The 12242-nt window shown below is 38.5% G+C and overlaps 1 protein-coding gene across 3 annotated transcripts in view; it reads right to left on the bottom strand.

Moving 5' to 3' along the window:
• The window catches only part of NRCAM (neuronal cell adhesion molecule), a 331134-nt gene extending 322345 nt beyond the window's left edge, over positions 1 to 8789 (bottom strand). For 2 of the 3 annotated variants that reach the window (XM_077167420.1, XM_077166964.1), the window contains exon 1: positions 8251 to 8788. The gene's annotated coding sequence lies outside the window, so the exon portion shown is untranslated. Of the gene's footprint in view, positions 1 to 8250 lie in introns of all 3 variants that reach the window. The other variant, XM_077167345.1, reaches the window with a different exon arrangement.
• Between the last annotated feature and the right edge of the window lie 3453 nt (positions 8790 to 12242).

A 12242-nucleotide genomic window follows, 5' to 3' on the forward strand; every position in this document is an offset into this window, starting at 1 on the left:
GCAGATGACATAACACTATGCTTGGAAAATCTGAGAAACCTGCCACAAAGTTCTTGAGCTAATAAATTCAGCAAAGTGGTAGGATACAAGATTAATGTGCACACATTAGTAATGTTTCTGTGCACAAGCAATGACCTAATTCAGGAGAAAATTAAGGAAAAAATTCCATTCAAAATGGCAACTAAAAGAATTAAGTACCTAGGAATAAACTTAACCAGGGATGTAAAGGACCTATTCGCAGAAAACTACAAAACATTGCTAAAAGAAATCAAAAAAGATCTAAATAGGTGGAAACACATTCCCTGCTCATGGATAGGAAGTTAAATGTAGTTAATATGTCAATTCTACTGAAATTGATCTACAGATTCAATGCAGCACCAGTCAAAATTACAACAACCTACATTGAAGTCTTGGAAAAGCCAGTTATCAAATTCATTTGGAAGAGAAAGAAACCCTAAATAGTTAAAAATGTTATAAAAAAAAGAAGAACAAAGTGGGAGCATTAACACTTCCTGATTTCAAAGCTTAATATAAAGCCACAGTGGTCAAAACAGCATGGCACTGGCATAAAGATAGAATTATTGACCAGTAGAATTGAATTGAGATGCAGAAATAGACCACCAAATCTACGGTCAACTAACTGATCTTCGGCAAGGCCCCCAAATCCAGTGAACTGGGACAAAATAGTCCTTTCACTAAATGGGCATGGGAGAACTAGATATCAACAGCCAAAGGAATGAAAGAGGAACTTTACCTTATACCCTATAGAAAAATTAACTCCAAGTGGATCAAACACCTAAATATAAAAACCAGTACCATAAAACTCCTAGAAAAAAATGTAAGGAAATAATTTCAAGACTTAGTAATAGGTGGTAGCTTCCTAAACTTTACCCCCTTGTGCTTGCAGCACAAGCAATGAAAGAAAAAAATAGATAAATGGGAACTCCTCAAAATCAAATGCCTTTGTGCCTCAAAAGACTTTGTAAAAAAGGTGAAGATGCAGCCAACTCAATGGGAGAAAATATTTGGAAATCGCCTATTGGATAAAGGCTTGATATCCTGTGTACATAAGGAAACCATACAACTCAACCACAAAAGAACAAGCAACCTAATTATAAAAACGGGCTAAACATATGAACAGACATTTTTGCAAAGTGCAAACAGATGGCTACAAAGCACATGAAGAGATAAATGAGAATAGAAATAGTTCCCATTTATCTATTTTTTTCTTTCATTGCTTGTGCTGCAAGCACAAGGGGGTAAAGTTTAGGAAGCTACCCCCTATTACTAAGTCTTGAAATTATTTCCCTGCATTTTTTTCTAGGAGTTTTATGGTACTGGTTTTTACATTTAGGTGTTTGATCCACTTGGAGTTAATTTTTCTATAGGGTATAAGATAAAGTTTCTTATATCCTATAGAAGTGCAGATCAAGACTACAATAAGATACCGCCTCACACTTATAAGAATGGCTGCTATTAAATAAACAGTGAACTACAAATGTTGGAGAGGAGGTGGGGAAATTGGAACACTTATGTACTGTATAATGGTACAGCCACTATGGAAGATAGTCTGGCATTTCCTCAGAAAAATAAATATTAAGTTGCCCTATGACCTGACAATACCACTCCTCGTTATAAACACAGAATAGGTGAAAGCAGTGACACAGACATTTGCACACTGGTATTCATAGCCGCATTATTCATGGTCACCAAAAGATGGAAACAATCCAAGTGCCCATTAACAGATGACACTACAATTATAAATAAATTCTGGCATGAAGTACTTCAAAGGTATGAATCCTGTACAAAGAGTGTATAATATTGGGGTATAGGGGAAAACTGCTATTGCATGCTATGGGATATGTTTAACAGGAAAACATCAACAAGTACCACAGCAATACCAGGGGTAAATAATGTGGGGGTAGGGGCAAGAGTTAAGGGAAATTTTGGATTTTCTATCTGGTGAGGGTGTGTTTATTAGTTATTTTTCTCTTGGGAACAATGAAATTATCTAAAATTGAGAGTGTCGATGGACTGTTGAATTTGGACTTATACATGATGCTCAATGGTTGGGGTTGGCTGAAGGATACAGTGACTGAGAAGTAGAATGGTTAACAGTGGTATATACATATAACCAAATACTGTGCTACTCAGAAAGGAACGAAGTTGTGAGCCGTGCAATGTAATGTTGTGAATGAACCTGCGGGATATCTTGCGATGCAAAATAAGCCAGAACTAAAAGAGCAAATGTGGTATGGTCTCATATAGAAAATACTTATACAAAAACTATGGCCTAGATTGTAAGCTTCTATAGCAATTACATTTGGTCTGGCATAGTAATTGTTATTTCTAAATTTTGAGAGTCTGTGATATATATGTATAAATACCTGGTATTTCCCTGGAACTTTTGTGCCTGTGTGACATCTAACACTCAGAGTTGGAGTTCTCCAGTTCTGAAGGTCAGCATTACCACCTACAACTGTTAAAGAAACCAAAAAAGAAATCAAGTTTCAATTAGAGATAAGAATGAAGCCTATCAGGTCAGGATAAGGTAATTCAGAACACAGGAGTAAGGATGGCATTGTCTGCATTTTAGAACTTCATATATTCTATGAGACCAAAGGAAGAGAAGTTTATTTTGTCCAGAACCTAAATTTTCTGTGGCACATAATCTAACTCAGCCTATTCTGGTAAGATCATTTCAACAACCCAAACACAGGGAGCCCAGAATGGGAATGAGGCCCTATAATCCTGTTAAGTTTAATGTAATGCCTGGATACATCCGAGAGTATGTTAATCAGATAATCAAAAAGAATGTGCAAATCCTTAGAGGGATGAGAGAAAAAATATGGAACTATTGAACTTTACCACTGGGGAAAACCCAGATACTGTGTCAAACATTAGGGGCTATCAAGTCAATATATCAAGCATTTAATCTTGAGCCTTGCTTTTGCAAAGCTTATTTATGTAGTGGAGAAGTTTAGCCTACCTATACTTATGCCTTAGAGTTACTTGCAGAGGACCTCCTTTGTTGCTCAGATGTAGCTCTCTCTAAGTCCAACTCTACAAGTGAAACCATTGCCCTCCCCCCCATATGGGACATGACATACAGCAATGAGTCTCCCTGGTGACATGGGAGATGACTGCCAGGGATGACCCTGGCCCTGGTACCATGTTATTGACAATGCCATCCTGATCAAAAGGGGGAAAATAAGTGTAACAAATAAGTTATCAGTGGCTGGGAGAGTTCAAATAGAGTTGGGAGGCTACTCTTAGATAACCTTCAGCTAGACATTGCTACCTATCCTAGCTTGCCCAGTCCCAAACAAAACCATTCCTGCCACCCCTAAAGAACACCTAAGGCATTATATGAGATTCTACAAATGTCCTATGAGCTATGATTACTTTCCAGAAACCTACAACGACTAGATGGGCTCTTAGACTGGACAAGTCCTGAAACACAGAGTAGCCAGCCACTCCAGAACATTAACTAGTTCCATCCCCATATCCCATATTATTGACAGCCCCTTCCAACAGGAAAATGTTAGAATGGGCATAGCCTAAAATCCTTAAAGAGTGGGAGAAAGATGAAGGGAGGTGGTGGAGTTATACAGAGAAGGTAGGGTTTAACAAATGAGTGAGATTAATGAATCGTTATATTGATATTTCTTTTAGTCTCCAGTGTCTTGGGGAAGCTAGAAGGAAAAATCTAAAATTGTGGAATTGCAACCCATACCAAACTCTGAAATCTGTTCTACAACTAATTGTTGTGGTGTACTTTGAAATTTATTGCTTTCTGTATATATGTTATTTTTCACACACACACAAAAGTCAATTTTGATGGTCAACGCACAGCTATATGATGATACTGTGAACCAGTGACTATACACATTGGTTGATTAGATGGTATGTGAATATGATATATATCAATAAAATTGCATTAAAAATGAAAAATACATATATACTGGGTGAACATAATGAAGCATTTGGAAGTATGAAAAAATAACAACAGAACTTATGGGAATGAAAGACACAACAGAAGAGACTAAAAATACACTACAGGCATACGACAGCTAGATTTAAATAGGCAGAAGAAAGAATCAGCATCTAGAAGAGCAGACGTTTGAAATCTTACAGACAGAAGGACAGCCAGAGAAAATATTGAAAAAAATTGAGCAGGGTCTCAGGGAATTAAATAACAGCACGAAGCACTCAAACATTTGAGTCATGGGTGTCCCAGAAGAAGAAGAGAGGGAAAAGGGGCAGAAAGAATATTTGAAGAAATAATGGCTGAAAACCTCCCAACTCTTATGAAAGACATAAATATACATGCCCAAGAAATGCAATATACTTCAAAGAGAGTAAATCCTAATAGACCTACTCCAATATTCATACAAATCAGAATGTCAAATGCCAAGGATAAAGAGAAAACACAGAAAGCACCAGAAGAAAAAGAAGTCCTAACTTACAAGAAAAGAGCAATAAGATTAAGTGCTGACTTCTCATCAGAAACTATAAAGGCAAGAAGGCACTGCTTTTATATTTAAGGTACTGAAAGAGAAAAACTGCCAGCCTAGAAGTCTTTTATCCAGCAAAACTCTCCTTCAAAAGTGAGGAAAAGTTTAAAACAGTTACAGATAAATGGAAAGTGAGAGAGGCCGTCAACAAGAGACTTGCCATACAAGAAATACTAAAGGGAGTTCTGCAGGCTGAAAGGAAAAGACAGGACAGAAAGATTTGGAGGACAGTGTAGAAATTAAGATTATCAGTAAGGGCAACTAAAAGGATACAAAGAAAGACAAAAGTAAAATGTGACATAAAAGCCAGAGGATAGGAGTTCTGGGAAGATTGTTGAATAGGGTGGATTGAGTTCAGCCCTGCTCCAGGAAAAGTTAGAGAAGGGATCGGGGTGGGGGGCAACTGAGACAGTGATTCAGGAATGCAGCTGACCTGGGAGAGCCTTCTGCACCACATAGGGTGGCCTAGTTGCAGAGGTTGAGGAACTAAGAGGCAGAGGACTGGAGCCTAACTGCATTCCTTGAACGCGCTACCCTCACCAGCGCAGCCCCATGACCGCCACTCACCCATACCCTATGCACTTGAACCCCGTCACCCGCCCCCACTCCTACACTCCAAGCGCCCCCCACCAATCCTCAGTGTGCATACCCCCTGACACCCCCAAGCCAACTGCAGCCTAACCCACCTCTCCTGTCCCCCTCCCCCTTGCTAAGCACTACCTCCCTCTTGCTGCTCCCTGGAGGCTGTTGCCAATGTATAAAGGCTGCCAGCACATACCTCCATACTCAGGCTACACTCGCCCCTTGCCCACAGTGTCACACAGCCTCACCCCACCCTCACTGAGCGCTGTGCATCAGTTTACAGCACCCCTAGACCTGTGCATGTGCATGGCCCCCAATCATGTCCTTCAGCTCTGGGAACATCAATTTACGCCAGTCCTAGATCCACGCATGTGCATGCCTTCAGACATGCTTCCCAGCTGAGAAAGCACTGACCTGTGCAGCTGGGTCACATCCACCCCCAGTGGATGAAGGCATGATGCTGACTCACTACCATAGCTCTGTGCATGCACACAAAGGGCTCTGAACCCTAGACCAGAGCACACCAGGGTTACACTCCCCTCCTCCCCAGACCTATGCACCCACTCAGCTACATCATCCCTGGCCGCTCAGCACCCATGTTCACAAGCACCAGCATAACACCCAACCTGCACCTATACCAGTGCTGCAATGCATCACCACATTGTAGTGCCCTGCCCCATACTCTGCATCCTGCTACACATCCACCCTGCAAACACAAGGCTTTATACTATTGAAAGAAATCAACTCCCCAAGTAAATCAATGAAGATATTTACACACAACAAAAACAAAAGATCACTAAGCATATCACAATGCTGACAGATATAGCCCAGCTTAATGAGCAAATTAAAACACCAGAGGAGACATGTTGGAACACCCAATCAAAGATGTTCATACAAACTCTACTTAATAAAATATGTGGAATGGCTAATGGCATAAAGGAGTTCAAGAAGACAGTAGAAGAGCATAAAGAGGAATCTGAAAGAATAAATAGAAAAATAGCAGATATCACAGAGATTAAAGACTCTGTTGACCAAATAAAAAACATACTAGAGACACACAACAGCAGATTTGAAGCGACAGAAGAAAGAATAAGTGATACAGAGGACAGGATAACTGATTTCAAACACTCAAAACACAAAAAGGCAAAAAAAAAAAAAAAAAGATGGAAAAATTTGAATTGGATCTCAGAGAAATGATAGACAAAACAAACTGCAAAAAATATAGGAATTATTGGTGTTCCAGAAGAAGAAGAGAGGAATAAAGGGCTAGGAAGAGTAGTTGAAGATATAAGGGGCAAAACTTCCCATTATAAAGAACATAAATATACAAGTCAGAGAAGCCCAATGAACTCCAAACAGAATAAATCCTAATAGGCCTTCCCCAAGACACATACAATCAGTCTGTCATATGTTGGAGAAGCAAAAAATTCTGAAAGCAGCAAGTGAAAAAAAATTAACTACATATAAGGGAAACCACATAAGACTGAGTTCAGACTACTCAACTGGCACCATGGAGATGAGAAGGCAGTGGTATGATATATTTAAGATCTTGAAAAAGACTTCTAGCCAAGAATTCTGTACCTAGCTGTTCTAGTTTGCTGGCTGCCATAATGTAATATACCAAAATGGAATGGCTTTTTAAAAGTTGCTAATTTATAGTTCTAAGGCTGAGAAAATGTCCCAATTAAAACAAGTCCATAGAAATGTCCAATCTAAGGCATCCAGGGAAAGATACCTTGGCTCAAGAAGGCTGATGAAGTTCAGGGTTTCTTTCTCAGTGGAAGGGCACATGGTGAACACAGTCAGAGTTTCTCTCTCATCTGGAAGGGCACATGGCGAACATGGCATCATCTACTAGCTTCTCCTGGCTTCTTGTTTCATGAAGCCCCCTGGGTGGTGTTTTCCTTCTTCATCTCCAAAGGTTTCTGGCTGGTGGACTGTTTCGTGGTGCTACAGCATTTTTTGCTCTCTCCAAATCTCTTTCATTCTCCAAAATGTTTCCTCTTTTATAGGACTCCAGAAACTAATCAAGACCCACCCAAATGGGGGGAGACATGCCTCTACCTAATCCATTTTAACAGCCACTCTTGATCAAATCACATCTCTAGGGAGATGATCTAATTACAGTTTCAAACATACAATACTGAATAGGGATTAGAAGAAACGGCTGCCTTTACAAAAGGGGATTAGTATTAAAACATGGCTTTTCTAGGGTGCATACATCATTTCAAACCAGCACACCAGCCAAATTGTCCTTCAAAACTGAGGGAGAGTTTAAAATCTTCACAGACAAACAAATTCTGAAAGAATTTGTCAACAAGAGATCCGCCCTACAAGAAATACTAAAGGGAGTTCCGCCAGTTGGAAAAAACAAACAAACAAACAGGAGAGGAAGCCTGGATGAGGGCACAGAATTGAAGAGAACCAGTAAGGGCAACTTAAAGGGTAAAAAGAGAAAGAGGGAAAAGAATATATATATATTTTCTGACAAATAAAATAAAAAAGATAAGATGGTGGATTAAAAAAACATCTTTTCAGTAACAACTTTGAATGTTAATGGACTAAACTAACCAATTAAAAGATACAGATTGGCAGCATGGATTAAGAAATATGATCCAGCTATATACTGCTTCCAAGAGACTCATCTTAGACACAAGGATACAAATAGATTGAAAGTGAAAGGATGGAGAAAGATTTTCCATACAACTTGTAACCAAAAGAAAGCAGAAGTAGCTATACTAATATCGGACAAAATAGACTTTAAATGTAAAAACATCATAAGAGATAAAGAAGGACATTATATATTAATTAAAGGAACAATTCACCAAGAAGATAGAACAATCATAAATGTTTATGCTTCCAATCAAGGAGTTCTAAAGTACATGAGATAGACATTGGCAAAACTGAAGGCATGATAGATGTTACAACAATAACAGTAGGAAACCTCAATACACCACTCTCCTCAATCGAGAGAACAATCAGATAGAAGATCAACAAGGAAAAGAGAAGTTAAACAACTTGATATCACATGAAAGGCAATGTGACTTATAGGTTTGGATTCGTGAACAACACAGACTTCAGTGACATAAAAACAGATTTGATTAGGAAAGTAATTAAAAGAGCTTTTAAAAATAAGGCATAATTACGTTACCAGATAAGATAGCACCAACACCTGAAGAGAAGTGCTGAAAAGTCTTGGAAGCAGCATTTCAAGTCTCATTAGTAAGAATCCACAGTAATCTTGGAAACAGCATTCAGAGTCTCTTGGTAAAAATCCACAGCAAAGCATTCTTTTCCCAGCTAAGATTTTGATGAAATGCTCTCTTTCTCATAAGATTCTCCTCTCTCTTTCTTCTTCTTCTCCTACTCTAATTGGTTGCATGTAGTTTTATGATATCTTCACATAGTAGTGGTCAAATTCCAATTAGCTTATGGGACCAGGCCCAGTTTGGTCTTCTGGGAACTGGCTAGGGACTGAGAGGAACTTCCTGGGACTCAGCTATCTTTATCAAAGTACACATCCTTCCAGGAGGATAGCCAGTCCTCCCAGCTAGAGTGCACATTTCCACTGTTTTCTTACATTATGGTCACATAATGGTTTAACAGAACAGACTCTACAAATTTATCTTTCCCCTACACTTGAAAAATGAATTAGACCTAACAGACATACATAGGTCACTGCACCCCAAAACACAAGGATATACATTCTTCTCTAGTGCTCATGGAACATTCTCCAGGATAGATCATATGCTGGGACACAAAACAGGTCTTTATAAATTTAAAAACATTGAAATTATTCAAAGCACTTTCTCTGATCACAATGGAATGAAGCTGAATCTCAATAACCATCAAAGAATGAGAAAATTCACAAATATATAGAGATTAAATAATGCACTCTTAAACAACCAGTAGGTCAAAGAAGTACTTGCTAGAGAAATCAGTAGCTATCTGGACATAAATGAAAATGAAAATACAATTTATTAGAACTTATGGGATGCAGCAAAGGCTGTGCCAAGAGGGAAATTTAATGCCCTAAATGCCTGTATCTTAAAACAAGAAAGAGCAAAAATCGAGGACTTAACTGCTCACCTAGAGGAACTTGAGAAAGAACAGCAAACTAACCCCAAAGCAAGTACAAGAAGAGAAATAACAAAGATTAAAGCAGAGTTAAGTGCATGGGAGAACAAAAGAACAATACAAAGAATCAACACAACCAAAAGTTGATTCTTTGAGAAAATCAATAAAATTGATGGGCCACTAGCAAGACTGATAAAGAAACAAAGAGAGAGGATGCAAATAAATAAAATCAGAAATGAGAAGGGATGTGTTCTAGTTTGCTAGCTGCCAGAATGCAACACACCAGAGATGGATTGGCTTTTAATAAAAGGGGATTTATTTCATTAGTTCTTCAGAGAAAAGGCAACTAAATTTCAACTGAGGTTCTTTCTTATGCAGGGAGGCACAGGGTGATCTCTGCTGGCCTTCTCTCCAGGCCTCTGGGTTCCAACAACTTTCCCCAGGATGATTTCTTTCTGCATCTCCAAAGGCCTGGGCTGAGCTGCAAGTGTTGAGATGAGGTATGCTGAGCTGCGTGGGCTATGCTACATTGAGCTTTCTCATTTAAGCATCTAGCCAATTAAATCGAACATCATTCTTTGCAGCAGGCATGGCTCCTAGCCAACTGCAGATGTAATAAGCAACAGATGAGGTTCATATGCCATTGGCTCATGTCCACAAGAACAGATCTAGGCACCTTCACCTGGCCAAGTTGACAACTGACTCTGACTACCACAGGGTGCATAACCACAGATCACGAAGAAATAAATTGTAAGAGGATCCTATGAACAACTGTATGCCAACAAACTAGACAAATGAGATAAAATGGACAAATTCCTGGAGACACACAAACAAGCTACACTGACTCAGGAAGAAAGAGAAGATCTCAACAAATCAATCACAAGTAAAGAGATTCAATCAGTCAACAAAAATCTTCCTACAAAGAAAAGCCCAGGGCCAGATTGCTTCATGGGGGAATTTTATCAAACATTCAAGAAGGAACTAACACCAATCCTGCTCACACTTTTCCAAAACAACTGAGGAAAAATGAACTCTACCTAACTCATTTTATGAAACCAATATTTTAATACCAAAACTGGGTAACAAAGCTATAAGAAAGGAAAACTACAGGCCAAGCTCCCTAATGAACACAGATGCAAAAGGTCTCAACAAAATATTAGCAAATCAAATCCAACAACAAATTATAATTTCTTATAATTAAAAGAATTATATACTACAACCAAGTGGGGTTATACCAGAAATGCAAGGATAGTTCAACACAAGAAAATAAATTAATGTAATACAGCACATTAACAAATTGAAAGGAAAAAAAAATCGACATGATCATCTCGATTGATGCTGAAAAAGCATTCAACAAAATTCCACATCCCTTTCTGATAAAAACACTCCAAAAGATAGGAGTCAAAGTTAATTACCTCAATATGATAAAGGAAATATATGAAAAACCGATAGCCAGCATCATACTCAATAGAGAAGACCGAAAGCCTTCCCCCAAGATCAGGTACAACACAAGGATGCACACTGTCACCATTATTATTCAACATTGTGCTAGAAGTTCTAGCTAGAGCAATCGGGCAGGACAAAGAAATAAAAGGCATCCAAATTGGAAAGGAAGAAATAAAACCATTATTTGCAGGTGACATGATACTATACTCGGAAGATTCTGAAAAATCCGCAGCAAAGTTACTTGAGCTAATAAACGAATTCAGCAAGGTGGCAGGACATAAAATTAATGTGCAAAAATCAGTAACGTTTCTATACACAAGTAATGATCTAGCTGAGAAGTCAGTTAAGGAAAAGATTCCATTCAAAATAGCAACTAAAATAATCAAGTACTTAGGAATGAACTTAACTAGGGATGTGAAGAACTTGTACACAGAAAACTATATAACATTGCTAAAAGAAATCAGAGAAGATCTAAACAGGTGGAAAGACATTCCCTGCTCATGGATAGGAAGGCTAAATATTGTTAAGATGTCAATTCTACCCAAATTGTACTACTGATTCAAAACAGTACCAATCAAAATTCCAACACCTCCTTTGAAGACTTGGAAAAGCTAGTACCAAATTCAACTGGAAGGGAAAGAGACCCCAAGTAGCTAAAAGCAACCTAAAAAGGAAGAACAAAGTGGGAGGATTGACATTCGCTGACTTTAAAACCTATTATAAAGCCACAGTGGTCAAAACAGCATGGTACTGGCACAAAGATAGGCGCATTGACCAATGGATCAAATTGAGAATGCAGAAATAGACAACCAAATCCATGGTCAACCGACTTTTGACAAGGCCCTCAAATCCTCTGAATTGGGACAATATAGTATTTTTAATAAATAGGCATAGAAAAGAAAACTGCACCCTAGACAAAAATTATCTCAAAGTGCATCAAACACCTAAATATAAGAACTAACACCATAAAGCTTCTAGAAGAAAATGTAGGGAAGCATCTTCAAGACCTAGGAATAGGAGGTAGTTTCCCAAGCTTTATACCCAAAGCACAAGCAACAAAAGAAAAAATAGATAAATGGGAACTCCTCAAAATCAAATGCTTCTGCACCTCAAAAGACTTTGTCAAATGGTGAAGAGACAGCCAACTCAATGGGAGAAAATATTTGAAAACCACATATCAGACAAAGGCTTGATTTCCCGTACATACAAAGAAATCATACAACTCAACAGCAAAAGAACAAACAACCCAATTATAAAATGGGCTAAAGATATGAATAAGCATTTTTCTGAAGAGCAAACAGATGACTCAAAAGCACATGAAGAGATGCTTATTTTCATTGGCTATAAGGGAAATGCAGATCAAGACTACAATGAGATACCACCTCACACATATAAAGGCTGCTATTAAACAAACAGGAAACTATAGATGTTGGAAAGCATGTGGTGAAATTGGGACACTTGTGTACTGCTGGTGGGAATGTATAATGGTGCAGCCACAATGGAAGACTGTTTGGCGGTTCCTTAGGAAACTAAATTTCGAGTTTCCGTATGACCCAGCATTAATAGCACTGCTTGGTATATACCCAGAAGAGCTGAAAACAGTAACACAGTTACTGCACA

Source organism: Tamandua tetradactyla, chromosome 1 (assembly GCF_023851605.1).
Source record: "Tamandua tetradactyla isolate mTamTet1 chromosome 1, mTamTet1.pri, whole genome shotgun sequence".
NCBI classification, from domain to species: Eukaryota; Metazoa; Chordata; class Mammalia; order Pilosa; family Myrmecophagidae; genus Tamandua; species Tamandua tetradactyla.